This window comes from Onychomys torridus, chromosome 9, assembly GCF_903995425.1.
Source record: "Onychomys torridus chromosome 9, mOncTor1.1, whole genome shotgun sequence".
Lineage (NCBI taxonomy): Eukaryota > Metazoa > Chordata > Mammalia > Rodentia > Cricetidae > Onychomys > Onychomys torridus.
In genome coordinates this window covers 30,229,575-30,247,007 of record NC_050451.1, presented here as the reverse complement: position 1 = coordinate 30,247,007, position 17,433 = coordinate 30,229,575, and the positions used below count along the sequence as shown (strand labels likewise).

General features: G+C 52.2%; 1 long non-coding RNA gene across 1 annotated transcript in view; it reads right to left on the bottom strand.

Moving 5' to 3' along the window:
* LOC118590867 overlaps window positions 1-17,433 on the bottom strand; it is a 75,882-nt gene that overhangs the window by 28,944 nt on the left and 29,505 nt on the right. Inside the window, exon 2 of the long non-coding RNA XR_004945863.1 lies at window positions 4,040-4,159. This is a non-coding gene — a long non-coding RNA (uncharacterized LOC118590867). The remainder of the gene's footprint in view (window positions 1-4,039; window positions 4,160-17,433) is intronic.

Genomic DNA, 17,433 nt, shown 5'->3' with positions numbered 1-17,433 from the left:
TCATCACGAGGGCCCAGCTTGGTGCCAGCGTCTGGGAGAGCCAGCCTGACAGCAGGGAGAACATATGGTTCCAGAGGAAACTGGGCTTGATCCCAGCTCCACCAAGGGCTGTGTGACTCTGGGTAGGTTTCCTAGTCTTTCTGTGTGATGAGTTTCCTCATCCGCACAATAGGACACGTTCAGCTTTTACTGGGTTGTTGATGCCTTTAAAAACTTCACCTTCTGGTTGTACAGGCTAAGGAGCAGCCACAGAGAAGGGCAGGGACTTATCCGAGGTCACACAGCAGGTCTAGTGGAAAGGCAGCCCCACCCTGCTGACCCAATGTGGGCAGGAATAAGCAGCAGGCTGTAGACTATTTCCAGCTCCAGGCTGGAGTAGCGGGAGGAGGGTGGGGCAGGGCAGGCTGCAGAGACTGCATAGTGGAGGGGTGGCCTGGAGGCCACAAATTCCGGGCAGGGGCTGGGGCATGCATTCTCAGCTGGACTGAAGACTGACAGGCATGTCACAGGCAGCCCTGGAAGTCCAGTTCTACATGACCTCAGGCTGGGCCCAGCCAGCCCTCTGCATGCTGGCCTTGGCACCCAAGGCCTTTTCAGGCAGCCCACATTGTGCTTAACCCTAGTGCACAGACTACAGGTGACTGCCAGTCTGGAGGCAAGATGCCATTGCCTGGAGCCTGGGGACTGGTGGGACACAGATATGACTCTTGTCATGTGGCTGCCCACAGAACATGCACAGGATCACCTCCTCAGGAACCCAGATCTCCCCGACCCCGTCCCGAAGTCTTCTCAGTGATCCCACAGGCAAGCCTCTCTCTAGGAACTGTCCCTGAGTATCCACACAGCTGGAGTCAACCATGCCACGTACCCCTGCTAACCACCTCCCGTCCACAGGTCTGGCTGGAAGCATAATGCCCATATGACACCTCCCAGAGAAGACTCTCTCCCTCACCTGCAGATGATCACAGGGGGCTCAAAAAGACTTGGTCACTAGAATGAAGCAATAAAAAAAATGGAGAAATAGAGCCATGAACACCCCAAAGCCTAGGCCCTGAGTCCACACTCTTAATCGTGTAATGTTCAATGCATTCCCCCAGTGTGCCTTGTATACATTCCAGCTATAGAAGGGATAGATTGTCACAACCTGACAAGACGCCCTCTCCCTCTGCATCTGAGCTTTCCATCTGTGATGGTCGGAAGCAACTCAAGTCTTCTCGCCTCTGCCCAGCAAGTGGCTTGCCCAAGCTCTGTGTGGGCCGAGCTATACTCCTCCCAGCAATATGCAGGGCTGAAGGCCTCTGGCTGGGCCAGAGCTCCAGGACCCACCAGGTCATCTTCAGGAACCAAAAACCTAGAACCTTTCCTTTACCAGGGGTTGAAGTTAAAGTTTACCAAGAGGGAAAAAATGTCTGTCTCTAGGGCAGAGCTTAGGTATATGTATGGTTCTTTACAGCCATCATCCATCTCAAGGCCCGGGTGGACCTCCTCACCATAGCCCAGGGCAGGTTGGAGTGGCGTTAGATCTCACAGCCACTGGTTTTTGTTCTTTGTTCGGTTTTTTGTTTGTTTGTTTTTGTTTTTGTTGTTTTGTTTTTTGTTTTTGTTTTTGTTTTTTTGAGACAGGGTTTCTCTGTGTAGCTTTGTGCCTTTCCTGGATCTCGCTCTGTAGACCAGGCTGGCCTTGAACTCACAAAGATCTGCCCGCCTCTGCCTCCCGAGTGCTGGGATTAAAGGCGTGTGCCACCACCGCCGCCCAGCTTGTTTTTTGTTTTTTGTTTTTTGTTTTGCATCCAGCCAATAGGAATAATGCCTTTTACCAGATCTAATGAGTTATGTGAGCACGCTGCCCACTGCAGAGAACCACAAGAGGTAGTACCTGGTAGTGGTCCAGGGGCACAGAAGGCTCCCGGCATTCAACACACAGGCACGAGTGGATAGGAATGGGCAAGCAGAGAGCAGGCCAGATAGGAAGCTCTGCAAACAGGTGGCCTTGGCTGCGGCTGCTCTGCTGCTGGATCTTCCTTTCTCTCTGTCCCTTGTCATACACGCTGCCAGGCTGCTGGCTTAGCAGGGCTGGGACTGGGCAGCAGGGGCAGGTAGGGCAGGCTGGAACAGCGTGCCCAAGAGAGTTCCCCCCACACAATCCTAATGCAGCCTGTCCCCAGCTGCTGGAGACAAGCTAGACCCTGGCATCACAGAGCCTCCCACTGTGGGAGGGGACAGCACTGCTTATGTAGTGGAAGAAGCTCCGAGGCCAAGGGGCCTTGCACATAGTCAGCAGGCCTGTAGATGGCCTGTAAGTGGAGGAGCCTATACACTCACTTGATTGCTCCCACTTTATTCCACTTGTATGCAGAAGCCCATTCTGCTTCTTCACCTGGCTTCAGGGGCTGGCCTTTGTCACCCTGGTCCTCAAGCTTTAAGGGACCTCACTATGCTTGTCCATCAGCATCTTCAAGTCCTGAACACTTTGTGAACAACTGGCCTTGATTTTTATTTTTCACTCGGCCCTGCAAATGATACAGCCCACCCTGATTCTAACCAACTCTCATGGGCACTCTCATGGCTGTGTGTGGTGGTATTGTGTTCCCCAAAATATTGTGCAACCTAATAAACTTATCTGGGGTCAGAGAACAGAACAGTCACTAGACATAGAGGCCAGAAAATGGTGGCACACACACCTTTAATCCTTGCATTCCAGAGGCAGAGATCCATCTGGATCTCTGTGAGTTCAAGGCCACATTGGAAACAGCCAGGCATGGTGACTCATGTCTTTAATCCCAGGAAGTAATGGTAGGAGGCAGAAAGGTATTAAGGCGTGAGGACAAGGAACTATAGCCTGGTTAAGCTTTCAGGCTTGTGAGCAGCAGTTCAGCTGAGATCCATTTGGATGAGGATTCTGAGGCTTCCAGTCTAAGGAAACAGTATCAACTGAGGAATTGGTGAGGTGAGGAGGCTGTGGCTTGCTCTGCTTCTCTGATCTTCCAGCATTCACCCTAATACCTGGCTCCAGTTTTGTTTTTTATTAATAAGACCATTTAAGATTTGTGCTACAGCTGTGAGCTAACTTTTGCTTCCCTGGGACTCCACGGGATCTGTGCTGCCCTTTGCTTGATCTTCCTTACCCCTCTATACCAGCATAGTAACCTTCTCACCTTCCCCAGGTACGCTCAACCACCACTTCCCAGGCAGGGCTTATTCCTAGGCTTTCTACCCTGATGTAGATGCTACTTCCAAGTCAGGGAGGCGTCCCAGCAGAAAGGAGGACTTGGTGCAGTGTGGTTAGTTAATACCAATTCTGGCCCTGTCATTTCCTGCCTGTGTAGCCCACCCTCTCTAGGCCTCAGTTACCCCATCCAGTGTGAAATGGCCAATTCCTAGAGTATCTGAGGAAGCTAGATCATAGCAACTAGCAGCCACTGTCACTGAGTAGAAGGCCTCTCCTTTTGTCGTGAGTTGGCTCTTCTGAGGACACTCAGACCCACCCTCAAGAAGGTGCCACAGAATGGGGAGGACCAGAACAGGGCTCAAGGGTGCACAGATATGAACGTAAACCCAGGTTTGGTCAGGTGTGAGGCCTCGGGCAAGGTACTTCTTGACCAAGGGTACTTCCTGCACAATGGGGACGGTGACAGCCACTCCCTCGAGGGTAGTTATGGAGGGAAGGTGCTTGGCATGGCACCTCTGCACAGTCAAGTGTCCACGGGAGCAGAGGACACTATGCTCTTACTATGACGACTGTCATTTTATCTCCAGAAACTAGATTAGAAGGCAAAACCCTTAGCAGGAGGATGAGAGCCACCAAGCCCACACAGGGCACTGGCAATAGACTGAAACTACATGTCCAATGCCCAGGCTAGGCCACTGCCCTCTCTTCTCTGGTTTGGAAGCCCAGAAACAAAGGGGAAACAGAGGAACGAGCCACCTCCGCACCCAGCTCCTCAAGCTACTGATATCGCCTATTTCAGATGGTCACACACACTTACCCATCCCTCAGTGGCAGATTCCCAGTACCAATACAGCTGGCTCATCCACTTACCTGCTAAGGCTTCCGTCAGTCGATCACAACTCAAGGCTGTTGCAATGTTGGGGAAGGGAGGCTGCGGTGAAGGAGGTGCTGAGTGGGCTCTATGCTGTCTGAGCACAGCGGCCACAAGTTCTGCAAGAGAGAGCAGAGGAGACAGTGAGCTCCAGGTTCCGGCTAGCAGGCAACCCCTGAGTCTCTTAGTAGTGCTTTAAATCTAGCATGCCTGGGTCCCTTAAACCACCTTCTGGAAAACACAGCCACATATCCAAGGGGAGCTCCAGGGAACTGGGGGCTATAGTCTTCTTAGAAGAGGCATGGGCTCTTGAGATTCATACTTGCAACCCAACCATCAGCCTCACTCAGTGGGCTCTATAGCCTGTATACAGACAGCAGCAGTTACTGCTCCCCACCACGCGCGCATACCACCATTACACCCCACCAACAGGCCTCCCGTCCTCCAGCTGGGTCTCCTCTTCTTTGTCATTCAAAGCCCCAAGCCAGAGTGGCCTTGGAGTTCATGTTCAGGTCCTCTGGGAGGCCCTCTCTGACCATGCCCCCTCTGTTCTCTGCAGATTTGTGGCATATTGACCAACCCTCTCCCAGATTTTCAAAGCCTCATCAGAAAAAAGGTCTAATGTATCCTTCCTCTGACATTGTCATGAAGGGACACAGGGACCATTTGGTGTTGGATGGAGAAAAGAGGGAGTGAGTGAGCAATGAGGCCAGCAATCCTGGTGCAGTGATGGCTTCACTGGACAGGCTCAACCTGTGGGCCAGCTGCCATGTGCCTTCAGTTAGGAGGCCCTCAGAGCATCCCAAAGACTTCCCACTGTCTGGGGTTCCAGAACATGGTAGTGGCAGTGGCAGTGGCAGGTGTGTGTGTGTGTGTGTGTGTGTGTGTGTGTGTGTGTGTGTGAGAGAGAGAGAGAGAGAGAGAGAGAGAGAGAGAGAGAGAGAGAGAGAGAGAAATTCTCTATTGTTCTACAAATGAGGACACTGAGGCCCTTATAGGGACCCACTCTTCCCAGGATTCCTTAGTAAGTGAGAGGGGCAAGGTCAGAAGTATATCATGTCTCCTAGCTTTACCCATTGCTGGCAGACTCAGGTATGAAGCCTGCTTTGACAGACTCCTCTCCACTGTGTCTCCAGACAACTGACTGTTGGGGATGAGCTCTGGAAGACGAGAAGTCCCTAGGGCTGGAAAGGGTGCCACAGGGAAGAAGGCTTTCTCAGGCCAAACTGCCCAGCCTGCTAGTCCTTCTTCCTTCAGCCTGGAGACACGAGACTCAGGGAGGGCAGCACAGGGAGTTTCTTGCAGTATCCCCACAGGGGTCAAGTGCAAAGGCACCCATCAAGCCTTTCTAAAGCTCCTTCTGGACCCTAATCACTGCTGGTGGAACACACACTAGTATTGCCATTTTGGAGTAGGGTGTGGAGCAGTCCGGTGGGCTATCCCACCACCTAGCCAGTCCATTTCTACAGCAATGCACACACTGGCTCATCAGTGTGGTTCCTCGGTGTCAGGCGCTTTTCTAAGTAGTTGTAACACTTCAATAGCAGCTGAAACCAAACAAATCTTGAAGCCTTGGCCTGAGTGACAGGTCCAGCCCCTCCCTCCCTGAACTGCCCTGCTGCCCCACCTCTGCACCTGGGATGCCCTACCCCTTCCCACCATGCCAGGCAATGCCTCCTCCAGGAAGTCTTCCTTGACCTCCCTCCCATCCTTTTCTGGGCCCATACGCACACAGTTCTGGGTGGGAGGGGACAGAGCCTATCTCAGGCAGGATTGAGTCTTTTTCTTCTGATTCTGAAGGCTCTTCCAGCAGAGGCCAGTCATCGCTCAGGGAAGAGACCCTGGGGTCCTACAGTGATGAGTTTCCTGGTGACACAGATCATAGGCCAGCATCAAACAAGGCAACATTCCTTCACCATCATCTTCATCTCCAGGAAAGAGTGAAAGGTGAGGCTGGACTTGGGGATGCAAAGAAGGTTCCACGGTGGGAAGGCTTACAGAGTTCTCTGTTGTAGATGACACCATAAACGTGTATCATTCCCCCATAATTACCTACTAAAATAAGACCACAAGAGCCTTGAAGAGCAAAGGAAGAGGCATGGGGGACAGACAAGGACACTTCGGCGCTTCGGACCTAGCCTGCACAACAGCCTCCCGACTCTGCCACGGGTAACCAGCACACGGTCTCAGCTAGGGCCTGCACACAGACAATCCTCTGTGGGCTTCATCCATTCCAGCTCTCTTCTAAATGTGTGTGTGTGTGTGTGTGTGTGTGTGTGTGTGTGTGTGTGTGTGTGGTCACTAGCCCCACAGCCCACCACCCACATGAAAGATAGGCTAATTTAACCGTCTCAGATGGTCCCTTTTCCCCTCTTCAGGGAAAGGCCTGAGCCCCAAGAGGCCAAGTTGATTGTGGGTCTCAGGTCTTTTTCTGTCCCCACTGTGCCAGCACTAGATCCTGCTAACAGCAGTCTGATGCAGCCACCTCATTCCACACAGGCCGCAGCACCTACTGCCAGTCTCAGATACCCTTTGCTAAGAAAGGAAGCCCCTACAGAGCAGAGAAGCGTGCCCAGGCTGGGTGAGGGAGGGCCACCAGGTACCTGGGGAGGAGGTCTATCCTATCTGGGAGAAGACAGCTATCACAAGAGCAGTTGGAAAAGCAGCTGTACATGGTGGTATGCAAGCAGGGGGAGGGACCCATGAAGTCACAGGTACATCAGAAGCAAGCTGGACTTCGATTTCTCAGACTCCCCTGAGGACCAAATCGCTCAGATGATTGCTGCGCCCACAGTGTCTTCTTGCCTTCTCCCTGGAGAGAATGTGGGTCTGGAAGACAGCCCAGAAATTTAAATAGTTAATCAGATCTCCCAGGTGATCCTCGGCATCTGGAAAGATGAGGGACACTAGCAGGTGACCTTCCAGGTCCTTTGAATATCCCTCTCCATCTCCTCAAACCCATCTGGAAGATACCAGCCCTCCTGGGCAGTGGCCTGAACATATTAACAACGATTTAGAAGCTTCAGGAGTGGGGAAGGAATAAGACAGGGGGTGGGGGTTCATCTCACAGTGGTAGTACTGACCCAGCTCCTTCCTAGCCCCTGAGCCCCCAGAGCTGCCACAAGCTTAGCATGGGACAGAGTTGGGGAGCAACAGCTGTTTCACTGCTGCCCCACTGAGGCTCCAGAAAAACAATTATCTTGCTCTTAGCAGAAAGGCACTCGCCCTTTTAACCAACGCCCCCCCCCATACACACACACATACACACACACACACACACACACACACACACACACACAGGCCAAGACGCTGTGGTAGCCCTCATTACCACCCCCTCCAGACACCAGATTTCTGACTCGCTCCACCTCCATCCTTTGAGCACACGTCCAACACTTAAATCATTTAGCCCGCTAAACCGGAGACGGCAAAATGGGTGCTATTTCTTAAAAACATACAGAGAGCGTATTAAATTATTGATAGCCATTAAACAGGAGGAAAATATTAAACAGCTCTCAGCCCTTATCAATCATTCATGCAGTTTCCACTGGGGTGTTTTCTGGAGTGATCACCCAGGCAGCCCGGGGAGCTGGCTTCTGCCAGCAAGGAAGGCAGTGGCTGGAGAGAGGCCAGCAGGAGGTTGGCCCCAGCCCCAGCCCCAGCAGTCACGTTGGGTAGGGGTATGTGGTGAGGGTGAGGCTTTGGGCTTGCAAATGTGAAACCCTCTGCTCTTCCTGACATTATTAACAAAGGGAGATTCCAGCACCACCTTCAGGAGCCTCTTAATTAAATCCAGCCTGCTTTTATTGGGCACCTACTATATATCAGGCCTGCAGGATGCACAAATAAACAAGCCCCAAGGCCCTCGGGGGCTAACAGTGGTGGGAGAGACCCCATGGCCAGAAAGTGGGACTGTATGCTACACAATGATGGATACAGAACCGGGGCTCCATGGGGAGGTGATGCAGAGAAGAGGGATCTTTGCGGCTGGAGGAGACTGCCGAGGAAGTTCACTGAAGTAATTCCTGGGGAAATTCTTAGACGGGGGAAGACAGGAATGGCACTCAGGAGATAGCCTAGGTAAAGGCTGAACATTGCCTGGTCTGCTTTTGTGGCAGCTTCTGGCTAGGTAGGATGGGAGGTGGGGCACATGGAGCAGCAGGCCTAATAGGTAGGAGGCTAGCACCCTCAGTATACCCAGGCCGTAGCTTGAGGTTCACCCCAGCTGCCCGGCCAGTATCCCCACCACATTGGTACGGCAGATCCATTTCCTGGCTCTGATTCAGGACACCTAAGCCAGTGTGACGCAGACCCTGGGGCTGTAGGTCCAAGTGTTCAGCCACAGACAGGCCTGGCAATGCTACCCTTGGGAGACAGGATCTCCACTGCTGCCTAACCGTGTCAAGGACCCAGACACCAGGGTTGTGGGAGCCAAGAGACACCTGATACTGCCCCACCTCACAGCGTAGGGACCAGCTACAGCCAGAGGCCATGTGAGGATCCCAGGCCCAGCTGGGCTGCTCTGACTGACCCTGTCCAGCTCCTCCAGCCATGCCCAGCACACATTGGTCTTTCTGAATGTTTTTCAGGGTGTCAGTTGTGGCAGAGGCCCTGCCAAGTGTGGATCACACCCTCATCAGAACAAGCTGCTGTCTCGGGGAGACATTTTACGGAGAGTAGATGTTTACCATCACACCAGGGACTGTCAAGGCATTGCCAGAAGAATTTCAGTCTGCAAAGTCAAAGGGTCCCTTTCTCAGCTGCTTAGGAGAAGCGGCCTGGGATTCAGGAAACATCCTTCAGGCTGAAGGGGCCTATGGAGTAGGAGTATGGGTACATCAAGCTAATGCAGAGGTAGGACCCTGAATCTAGCCTTTGCTCTGCTATCAACTGTCCCCTCTTGGGTTCTACCTGTACAAACAGGGACAGAAAAATTCAGGATGGGAAAAGCCACATGGCTCCCATGAGACAAGGGTGAGCCTCCAGGGTAGCTGGCTATAGCCTGCCGGGGACATGGAATTCTGGGAGTTGACCCCAACCAACACTGCTTTATTTGTCACCAGGCTCAGAGTGACATCGTGCTTCAGTCCCTCCCCGACGTGTGCTCCTGCCAATGTCTCAGGGCTCCTGTGTATTCTTGTCATCACTCAGCTGGGTTGTTGTTACTCATGGCGGCTTCTCTCTAATACAGGCTTCGTACAGGTGCAGGGCCCTTGGCGGAGCTTTGGGAGCAGGCTATGGAGAAAGTTCTGCTGGCTAGCAAAACCAAGACCCAAATGGGCAAATGACTCCATAATCCAAAACAAACACACCTGGCTCCAGCTCTGACTTCGCATGACTAGCGCTTGTGACTAGCGCTTGTGACGGTCAAACTCTCCAGCCTTCCCGGTCTTCACTTGTTGGTGTGTTCACAGAAGTCTCTGTAACCTACTCACACTACAATGATTTGACCACCCTGGGCTGTCATGCCCCAGGGCCTTGGCATATGACAGTTCTTTCTCTACCCATCAAATTCTGCTCTCTCTACTTATAGCTGTTGCACACTATATGCATTATCCCAGACTGAATTCTGGTCACATCTGTTCTGAGCTAAATGGGGGACTTCATGAATACAAACAGGGTTCTTTTCATCAGCACTTGGCACACAGGGTCAGAGTGAATCTCTAACTTTACTACACTCAAACCCACCCACCCCAGTTCCCAGTCTACCACCCAGAACCAGTTCTTCCTAATGGAAAACCTGCATAGGTCTGATGACAAGTTTAAAAGCCATTCCACAGAGAGAGGGTGAGATGCTCTCAGCCAAATATAATGAGACTGTATTCTTAGAGTTCCCAAGCCCAAGGAAGGGGCAGGCTTGGGAATTTCCAGGCAAATGCCCACAGAAATTGGCCACAAATGAATCATTAACTTTCAAGTGGAGAGCTCAAATGCTTGTGCCAAGGTCTTCGACTCTGGCCTATGTGGGCCACTTGGCTTCACTTGGCTCAGGCCTGAAGGCACCCCTGCCCCCGCCCCCACTAGCCATCTGCTTTACCCCGTGGCCTCTGTTCACCGAGAGACAAGACCATTTGAGCCAGAGTGGCCCTGATGTCTGAGGGAAGAGGATTCGCCTTTCCTCCAGAGCCACTCCAAATTTCTGTCCTCACACCCATGCCCGCTGTCACACTGCTCTCTCAAGCTAGCCGAATCCTTTCTGTCCGTCGAGGTCTGGATGCACTTTAGTCTGCCTTCTATCTAAGCCCCATGACCCTCCAAATCCCTGCAGCCCTGCATATGTCTCTGTGAAGTCTATCTGTGAGGGTGTCCTGGGTGGCCGGGACTCATTTCTGCTAGCGACTCTGTCTACTTCTCTGCACCCAGCAGCTGCCAGGAAGCTGGCGCTCCCAGGGACCCACCAGACACAGGGTTCTGTTTGAACCCCACAGCTCTAAATCCAGGGCTGGCGGTTTTCTGGGTTGGTACAAGGCCGGCAGCTCTCACCAGGTTCAGGTGGAATGTGATCTGTATCCCCCTCATCCTCAGGCTTCTTTACAGGGCCTTGTGGACCAAAGGCAGTAGATCAAGGTGACCTCAGGTCTAGCATAGAGGAGCTGGGTGGTGCCAAATGCCAGTTCCCTTGTAGCTAGCAAAGACCAGAAACAATGGCCTCACTACTCAGTGTGGCACCCTACAAAGGCCTGGATGCCACATAGTTGATTCTAGCAGACAATAAGTCTAGAAGCATAGACAGAACCTCACAAATAGGCATCCTACCCTGGTGCAATGCCATTCACCATGCACCTGCCTGGCTTTCCAGATTCAGGGCCACCTGTGCAGTGACAGGCTACTAAGTAGGGTGATGGGAGCCACTACCGTGTGCATTCACTGTATGTGACCATGCATCTCCCTTATCCTTCCTCTGCTGCATGGAGAATGAGATAAACTACAGCATCATGAAAGGCAGACTCCAAGTTCCACAGAGACTTGGATGGAGCTAAAGAGAAAGTCGCTGTCTGAGATTCCAGGTCAGAGTAGCTGTTTGAGAATTTGGGTCCTGACCTCTATCAGTCACTAATGGCCTTGCACTCCTCATTGCTCAAGCCCAGAGCTTTGACAAGTGCTGTGGGCTTTATCTCACCCATCATCCCGCCTTCCTCTCAGAGCCCTTTGTTCATCTGGTCCTCAAAATGGTCCCATGAAGTTGGGCATGCTGGTTCAAGACTGTAATCCTAGCACTCAGGAGGCTGGGGCAGGAGGATTTCAAGTCTGAGGTCAGTCTAGGCATATTATTAAGATTCTGTTTCAAGCAAGAGTGCTTGCTTTGCATGATGGGGCCCTGGGCTCCATCTCTAGCACTACAAACAGAACAGAGTGAAAGGCTCGTGGAGGCAGCCAGTGAAGGTCATTATTACCATGATGGAGAACACGCACCTCCCCCCCCCCCAGCCTGACTGGGAAGGAGCCTAAATTACCCAGTAATCTAGCTAGCACCCTCCAGCTGAACTTAATTCCAAAATGGCCGCCCTGGAAGCCACTAGCAAACAGGAAAACACAGGATGGAGAGGTAGAAGGAACTGCCCACAGCCACATGCTCCTGACAGAACCTGGGTTGATGCTTTGGGCATGGGCTTCCATGACACAGTACTCTTCCGATGGCCTGGCTCACAGCTGGTGGACATGGTGGGGGAGAAGCAGAGACTGTATGGTGATCTGAGGTGAGGGTAGGGGTGTGGGACAAAGATAGGAAAAGGCTCCAAGGACAAATGAAGCTATCTCCCTACTGCCTGAAGAGTTCCTGGCATGGCCACTCTTTCCTGATGTTAAGGGCAGAAAGCCTTATTCAAGAACCTATGATCAGGTCAGGTACCTGGAACACACTGAGTATTTTGTGTGTGTACACACACACACACACACACACGCACACACACACACACGCACACACATACACACGCACACACGCACGCATACATGTTCTCCTTACCTATCCCACGTCTTCTTACACACGGGCTTGTTAGGGTGGAAAGCGCAAAGTAAGTCAGTGGGTGAATGCACATGTGTGTGTATATACAGACATACCCCATTAACATTCCTGATGATCACTATTGATCACTGTGTGTCAAACACAGGCATGCACACAGGCTGATAAGCAGACATCCACCCCACAAGACCAGGTACGGCTCTGAATGCTGGCAGGTAGATGTGTATGGCACACCATGCTCATTTGTGCTTGAACCAAGAGCAAGGATGGGAACAGACCCTGATGCACACAGCACGTGGTTCCCAGACACAGGTCAGGACACATGTGTACACCCTCATGCACAGTAGTCATTCTGGAGGTGGCCAGAACAGGGAAACAAGCAAAGAGAGCACAAGGAAGGCAGCCATCTACAGGACTGGCTAAGGAGCCCTTGTCCCTGCTGTGCTGCATAGTTGGGATGCTCACAGCAGCCCCATAAATCAGGAAGCCACTTGCCGCAGCCGTTTAAATCACCGCGGCCAGACTTGGAGAAAAGAGGGAGGATGCTGGCATTTGGCATCCCTCACTCCATGACTGCCCCTCCCCCGACCTGCACCCGAGCTAGGACCCCCCCCCCCTTTGCCCTGCTCGCTGCCAGGCCCTCCTGGCTTTAACCTTTCTCACTCCTTGTTCAGCCAAGCCTTGAAGCACGTTCACAGCTTGGGCACTGGCCTCCAGGCCTAGCACCGACAGCTTCTACCAGTGACTAGTATCCTATGGGCACAGGAGGATGGGGGAGGGGAGACGGGACAGTCTATTCCTCAACAGGAACACTGTGGGTTGTCACCAGACCAGGCATTTAAGCATGGATCCACTGTCAGTTACACCCAGGGGGAGTCCCCTCCCTTGGCCCACATCACTTCCCATCTGTAAAGTGGGGATGGGCTCAGGGCCTCCGGGGCTGCTCAAGCTGAGGATCTGCTGCTGGGGAAAAGATCTCGTGGATGCTGATTAATTATGACTATTAATAATACAGCCATCTGTAGCTCGTGGTAGAGCACATATGATTAAAACCGGGCCCTGTGCCTGCCCCAGCGGCAGCAGAATGAATAGGTCTCTGAATGGGCCGCTGGTGTCACCACCAGCCTGAAAGTGGATGCATGGTGACAGAGCACTGGGGAGGAGCTGTGGGTGCTGCTCAGACAGATGAGGAGAGCAGAGACAGCCAGGAAGGCAGACAGGCAGGCAGGCAGACAGACAGACGATGGGGACCTGTTCATCAGACAGTGAATACCAGACAGTCCCTGAAGCTTGGCCTCGGGGAAGGATTCTCTGAGCCTGCCCCCAGGGAAAAGCTTGCGAGGCTCCACCTCTTTTCAGGTTTGCCCTGCTGCCTAGCTTTATCTGAAGATGCCTCGGATGCTGTGAGGTGCAAGACTGGGTCAGCCCTGTAATAGATTCTCTGCCTACAACATTTTACACCTCTGCCTGATGCCCTCCTCGCTAGTCCCTACCCCCAGCCCTGCTCCAAGTTGTCTCCCTGCACAGCATGAGCCTTTCTGACACACCTACCTCCCCAGAGTGGGACAGTGGGTGCAGCCACCATCCTTCTGTCCTGTGGGCCCAGGCTCTCTGTCCCTGCTGCAAACATGAATGCACTCTGAGTGCTCATGTGGCTGCCCATTGGCCAGACCACGAGCTGCTCCTGCTGAGCACTCTGCCATTCTGAATCACAGGCAAATGGATGACACAGGGGCCTCCAGACCCTACCTTGAATGTATACACACCATGAACTGAGGACTTACACAACAGCTCGTGTGCTACTGATAACCCATCTGATGGATCAAGAAACCCAGGGGAAGGAAGTAGGCAGTAGCGCACTAGGTTGTTTGGTCACAGAGATCTCACTTTCCAGGCCACAGAGACTTGAAGGCCACCATGAGCCACTCAAGGCTAAGCACCCATTTGTGGGGCTGGAAAGGGGTACTGGGGATTGAACCACCGTCTTCTGAGTTATCAGTGTGAGTGGATGGGGAAGTGGTCAGGAGATGAGTGTCATGAGTTCAGGCCAGGTTTCTGCATGCCCCCTTTGTGTGATCTCAAGCAAGCTCCTTGCCAAGCCTGGGCCTTGTTTCTTCAGCTGATAAATGGGGATGAATGGGTCTGCCCTCCCATTGCAGGCATGAAGGCAAAGGTGACGTCAGAGGCTCTGGGAAGGACAGAAAGGCAGTTGGGCTCCCCGAACCACAGTTCAAATGCTGGTGAAGTCACAAAGAACACTGTTCAGGGATCTGAAACCAGGGATGCCCTGGAGGAGCCTCATGAACATGCAAAGTATATCTAGCCAAGGGCTGGCCCCCGAGGACTGCTGAGTCCTAATGGGAGCTTGCTTGTAGGTTCTATTACTGGCTAGCTAATCCCCCTGTTCATCTCTAGAGTGGCAACGGGCTCCAGCCACAAGATCCTGGGTGACGAATGATAGCACAAGTGTCCCCGAGCTCCTTTCCCACACCTATGGGTAGGCATTACCAATCAATCCCTGGGCTCTCTTACAGAGTTCCAATGTGGCCTTAGAATTATCATCCTACATGGCACTCTGGGCTATCATTCCTCGACAGGAACTAACACAAAGTGACAGTGACAATCACATTCCACTGAGATAAATCACAGCCAACTTAAGAGAGGCCTAGTCTTGGTTCTGGCCTGGGAGATATCAGCTGGCAGATGCAAGCTTGGGACCCCAGTTTGAGATCTTTAGGGGAAACACAGTGGGTGTGAACCGGAGATGTCATCAGACCCTTCCAGACTCTTGGCCCAAACGCTGTAGAAGTATAGCAGCTTCTCTCTGCCTGGGTCCTGGGCATGGGATTTCTCTGTGTGTTTGGTGGGGCAGTGATAGGCCACCAGGATCTGTGCTTCCCTTCTCTAGCCACAGTCCTAAGACAACTCCATGAGCCCTCAGAGGAAGGGCATCCCAAAAGACATCCCAGTTCTCCTCCTGCACATTGTTATTGCTCCTGCTCTCCTCACGGATGTCCTCAGAATATTCTAGGTGAAGTCAACTCACAACTTTTGCTTAAATACATTTCTAAAAAGTTCACAGCACCATCTTAATACGAAATTAGCTTTAACCACCATGAATACAAGTTAAAGATGAGAGCAGGTTCATGAATGATGGTACTATGGGGCTATTGCTTACCACAAGCTGCAGCCCCCAGCAGCCCAGCAATGCTAGAAGAAAACAGCAGCATGTAAGTGTTTTGGTTGTTGGAAGGTGACACAGGCTAAGAGCAGAGTCGTCTGGGGACAGACAGGACTCCTTGGTTCTGATTAGTACAACAGTGAATACAGCGCAGCCATCTCTGTCAACCTTTTAGGAGCTTGAGGTCATCTCAACAAGGTTCACGGGATCTGAGGGGTGGCCATGAACAGCACCCTGCTGACAAGCAAGGAGGCTCAAAGACAAGGACTCACAGACTTGAAGTGGCACAGCAGTGAGTAGCTGAGTCTGCTTATCGACGCCTTCTGAGTAAGCCAAGGTTCCTCGTCTCTGCTACACAGTCACTTAGGCAGAGTGGTGTCACCCTGACCCATGGCTGTGCTAACAGTTTTTACACCTGAGGTTAACAGCTATGATTTTAGAGGTTGTTTGTCTTAATTTTCAGGAATTAGCTTCTGAGCAGGTACTAACGCATCAGCCTGGGAAGTTTATCTTTTAGAAAATATTTATAGCATTTCAAGAACAGTTTGGTGACAACTGGATGTAACATCTGCTCTTTTCCTCACTTTCTACCACAGCACAAACCCAGACCAGCAAACACACACATGCTGCAGGAGATACACACAGGCACAGAGAGTCCTCAAAGCTACCATAAGGTTCAGTGAGGCTCACAGCCTCCTTGTTAGGTTCGGAAGGAGTCACTGGCTGGGATTATGGCTCTCTCGGGAACCACAACAGTAGAGGAGCCCTCTCCCCAAATTAGGATTCTAGTTGCAATGTAGAATTGAGGAAAGGCAGATGAGGCCGGACTAACATCAGGTACTCGCTGATGGCTTGCAGTTCAGTGACCTCCATAATGCCTATGCCCACAGTAAGGTGTCAGTGTCAACAAGGCAAAAGCCTGTACAGGGGCTTTTGCAATAAGGAATTGTCACAGCCCTCCCTGCTCTATCCCATACTAACCAGCTCCCTCCAGCTCCACCAGGCTCAACCTACTGGCCTGAGTTACAAAATGACCTTTCCAGTCTCAAAGCCCTGAGGCTCTCCACTGTGTTCCAGAGTCTCAGGCAGAAATGCCAAGGCTTAGGAAGGAAAGGGACATGTCTAGGATCCCCATGCTGGCCAGCACACAGCACAGGGAAACTGAGTCTGCTGTGAAAATCCCCACACATGTTGCTGTCCCTTCTGGCTTCGAATCCCAGTGGGCACACCAGAGGCAGCTGCTATGTCACAATCAGAAGTTCCTAGCTGAGAACACGGAACAGCAGTGGCCCCCAGGGCCCAGGGACAGGAGAAAGGGAACAGTGTTCCATGCCCAAGGCACGCACCTGCTGAGCAATGCCAAATCTATTCTTCCAGGTGGGGTTTCTAACCCCTCTGTACCCAGGCTGCAGACCCCACCCACTGCACACAGCTCCACCCAGGCCAGACAACCTACAAGCCAAGCTTCAGAGAGCCGTGGTCCCAGATACACTAAAACAAAGCCCAAGACATTCCTGCCCACACCGCCCCAGGAGGTTGGCAGAGTGCCCCAGGTAGTGGGGCCTGCTAGCATTGGGTTTGATTGGACCCATAAAACCACTCTCTTGGATGTCAACAGACACAGCAAACCAGTGCATCCACCATGACACTGCCCTTTCACGGTCTGCTTGCCCTCAGCCAGTTTATCCTCCTTCTTCACGGTTCCTTCTGGATCAACCGATGTCCACCCCACGGGAGCCCAGGGTCTAACACCCATAGGTCAGACCCATAAACTAAGCAATCGACCTTGACACTGAGGCTGCCTTCAGCCAAGGTACTTGCTTCCTTGTAGACAGGCATATTATTTGCTCACCTCCGTTGCTGGCAGGAGGGCAGCCTCTCTTCTCTGGCTCTCAGGCTCACTCTGTCCTCTTCCCTGCACTAAACTCTTCCTATTTGCTGCCTTTACCCTGTGTGCTTCTGGTCCTTGTTTACCTTGTTTTACAGACTCCTCTCCATTGCTGTCCACTCCGTCAGTACCTCAGACCCTAAATGAATTCCTGCCCCAGGGCGTTTGCACATGTCTTTTTCTCTCCAATTCTCTGACCACACTGTGACCAGATCTGTAGTGTCCCAAGAGGTCCTTCCACGGGTGCCCTTACCTAAAACACATGGCCTTCTGTAATAACACTCAATGCTGCCATTCCTATATTGCATGCCCCCAAAGCTGATTCCTTCTGTGTGTATTTATTCTGCCTTCCATGGTCCCACCCATC